This window comes from Pinus tabuliformis, chromosome 5_1, assembly GCF_031772625.1.
Source record: "Pinus tabuliformis cultivar Carrire ecotype Pingquan chromosome 5_1, CPIR1, whole genome shotgun sequence".
Lineage (NCBI taxonomy): Eukaryota > Viridiplantae > Streptophyta > Pinopsida > Pinales > Pinaceae > Pinus > Pinus tabuliformis.
The window spans coordinates 545903815-545908169 of NC_142305.1; positions in this window are offsets into that span (position 1 = coordinate 545903815).

Consider the following 4355-nt stretch of genomic DNA (forward strand, 5'->3'; position numbering starts at 1 on the left):
ATTCACATAGAAAGAGACATATGTTATCAACTAATACCCATATTTATCTCAATTTCATATTCTTGAAATATTTTTGAATCTAATGAATATAAATAAGGTAATAAAATTCACTTCGTGTTTGATGCAGGAGCATTAGAGCTTCCAAGTCATCAGAATTTTTGGAGACAAATCTCAAAATTTGTTTTTAACATGGAAAATGAATTTTATTTCCTTATTGTAAATAATTTTAATTTCTTTATTTCTTAGAGAACTATAGATAGAGATGGCATTTAGTATATAACATTTTTAAGAAGAAAAACTATGTTTTAAGGCATGCAAATTTTAGGAAATAAAATCATGAAAGGTTATATGAGAAAAATTCTTGGTAGCAATATGCAAGTCATTAGGATAAGAAAAAGTTTAGAAATCTTAGAAACTATTGGAGGTGCTTTTAGTATTTAGAAAAGCTACGGATAAGAAATATTTTGCCAATAAGGAAAAAGTGAGTCTACCTTGAAAAGCATAAGTGATTTGTGGATTGATTTATGGATCTAGGAATTTTGTTTGTTTGTTTGTATATGTTATTATAAATATTGTAAGCCTAAGGGGAAAATAAATGGCCAAATGAATATATAACCATGCCAAACATGTACATATGAATTTGGTTTCAGAATGGAATTTTTACATGCTTATGGATTGTATAATGTCTTTGCATATATGTTAATGAATGTATTTATATGATTGTTATAGTTAACTGGCAGAGTAATCATATTTTTTTATAGTTCTTGGTATTTTTAATATTGTAGGTTCATGGAAGAGAACATACAAGGAAAAACCAAATTTTCCTGCATCATTGTTTGCCCATTAAATTCTAGAATATTTCTAGGATATGCAATCAATTTAATTTCAACTCCAACTAACTATAATGTAATGAATAAAGTGAAGAAACTAGTTACATTACAATAAATACGAGATTTAATATTTATTTTTGGTGGTTGATAAAGTAAAAAAGAAAAAATGGTGAATAAATAATGAGAGAAATAAATGATAAAACTAGCTAAATAATATATATATTATTCTTATCTTTTATGGCTATGTGTTTGTTTTTTTTATTAATGTTGTACTCTTTGATAGAGCTATAGAGGATTTATTAACAAAATATATTTTTTTCCTTATTATTTCTTAAAATTAAAATTTAATAATATAGTATCCTCCCTAACCATATAGCTTGATAGATTGCTAATTTGTTGTCCTATTCTCAAATTGATATGCTATGGAAATAAACAAAATGGTTTTTTTCTTTAAATCCCATGAAATGACTCCTAATGAAATTTAAACATATATCTATATGTGCTTTATCAATCTCTATATTTCCTCCCCACTCACTATGAATGTGGCCAACTACCTCAACATTAGTTGTTGCAATATACAAGTTTTTATGGATTTTGATGCCAATCACATAGCTTAACATTCCCTTATTTTCTCCAATGTTTTTCCTTTGGAGTCTTCGTAATGAATATTACATATAAGCTCTTGTTACTACTCAATACATAACACTTCCAATCATACTTTTATAAAATTTGGAACCACATTACAACAATAATAATCTTTGCTTATCCTTACACCTACTATTGCTAGTGGTGGTGCTAACTTTCTATTTAACATCTTAATCACTTGAACAAATAATTTTCATACATGGCTTGAGATATGGAGATACCTTTATTTGTTTTCTTAATATCATTAGCTAGAATGTATCTCAATAAACTCATTTTTCATTTCGAATTATTTCTTCATTTTTATTTTGCATTTTTTTGTGGACATATTGGTATTTTCTATAAAAATCAGATTATATTCATATAAGCCAATAGTTAATATTTAACCTTCATTTATGACTTCAATGTAGAGTATTGGCTCACTCCTACTTTTGTTAAAACTATTTCTCAACTAATGAATCAATTTTGATATACAAAGCCATGTTTTCTTGCTTCATCCTATAAAATGATTTATTCAACTTATACACTCTATTCTCAAGTCTTAGAATATTGAAATTCATACATTGTCCAACATATGATTCTTTGTTTTAAAATCCATTTTCAAGGGTTTCTTTTACATCGATCCAATATAATTTCCATTTATGTTGATCTACTATTTCCAAAACAATTCTTATTATTTCCATCCTTGTTATGTGAATAAACGTTTTATTATAATGTATTCCATTTTATTATTTATACCCTTTGACCATAAGTTGTGGTTTGTGTCTTTCAATTATTCTTTCTACATAATCGGTTTTATAAGCCCACTTTATACTAGTAGCTTCCTTTTAATAGGAAGTTTTAATAATTTCCATGTCTCCTTTTCCTCAATCCATTGCATTTATTCATCCATGGAATCAAACCATCATTGGGAGCTTTACAATACTAAGATTGTGGTGGGGGGGAAGAGGGCGTGAATCATTATTGTATGATATGGATCACCAATTTATAATTTTTTCCTTTTCCTTACAACAATTAACTAAATCATCAATGAGCAGTGTAATATATATAAGGTGTCTAAACATAGGACATGATCAACAATTGGCACATGCACAAGTGACCATGAGAGTAGCAACACATAAATAAAAAGGCACATAAAACATCAAAGCACATAAGGACATCCGATATTAGGTGGAAACCCTTCTGGGAGAAAAAACCACCATGATTTTTTCTCTTCTTCTTTATTATTCAAAATCTTCTTTTACATCATATACTAACCACCGCCAGTATGCAACCCCTGATTTGTGATGTATGCAAGAAACCACTCACTCCTATGGAAGGCACCACTTTCATAACTATATGAAAGACCCAACCTTTTTGAGGCCCCAACCTCTAATAGTTTCTCAGGCCACCACCTAAAGAAAGCCACTACTCCCTACTTCAAATTCTTGTGTACCACATTTCATATACTTTTAGACTAGATCCACCTCTACTCAAACTATGCTCAATACCATGGACCTAATTTCATCTATTTTCATATTGGATTCACAAAATCTTTGCTAAAATAGAATACAAAACTCTCTACAAGATATCAAACCACTCTCTTTTCTCATCAACTCAACTTAGCAACAATAATACAATCTCATTATTAAACTGCAACATCAGCATACGTACAATTTATTGGATCAATAACATACTCACTCTCAACTATTCATATCACCAACAACAATACAAAATACATGGATTTAGTGGAACATAAAAACACAACTCTATTATACGAGCAACATAAACACAACTATGATAATAACATAAACAAAAATCATTATCTTCTCACAAAATACATGCCAACCATGGTATATGTAGTAAAATATATCAACAGGACATGATATATGAGTATCTAGAACAATACTTTGTCTGACAACCCTTTTCTTTTCACAATTAGCTTCCCTACAACCTAAAACACAAACTTGTCAGAAATCTAATCTTTAATCCAAAGTCCCCACAACAACACCTACAATAATACTCTATTCTCAATATCAACATAAACATAATATTAGTAGCCTAAAAAAAATCATATCATCTACTCTCATAAATCACTCTCACCATCTCCACACTATTGCTTCAGATATGATCTTTGATCTGCACTCTACATTACTATACCTCACATCCTCACATGATTTAATCCATCCCTTTGCACATCATTACTACCTCACATTCTCACATTCTCACATGATCTAATCCATCGCTTTGCACATTCTAGCATTTAATAATTGATGAAATATTATTTAATTGTTACCATCCATTACATTCAACATATTAAACTAAATAAATGGAGATCGATTCAAATCTTTAATGACCATTTGAAATTAAATTGACTCCATCACCACCAGAAAACATGGGAAAAAATCATGGGAAAATTCTGTGGTTGTTATTATGCATGCATAGGTCGCATATTTTTCATGTATAGAAATATATGTGGGCATATAAGAACAAGCCAGAGTATATTGTTTTGGGTATATAAATAGGAAAGCCATAGTATATTATGCAATTTGCACAAGGATGAAGAGGTAAACTAGAGAATATGTTCTTATTCTTGGAAAACTCAAATTTCTTCAACCCAGATTAGGAACCTCCTACATCATTGCATCATATTAACCTCTTGAAACACCAAATTTTTTTTTTCATAGATTAGATCATAATGCACACATATCCACAAATTTTTACATCAATGTCAACACAAGTTGACTCATTGTTGACATCAATGGTAACACCCTGATGCCAAAAACCATTTTCTTTCTTTTACAACATTATGAAAGTAGATAGGATAAAATTTAGAAATTAAAGAGAATTTTCATACTTCTTGATTATCATCCTTATATTCTTATACATGACTCCTTCAAGCTT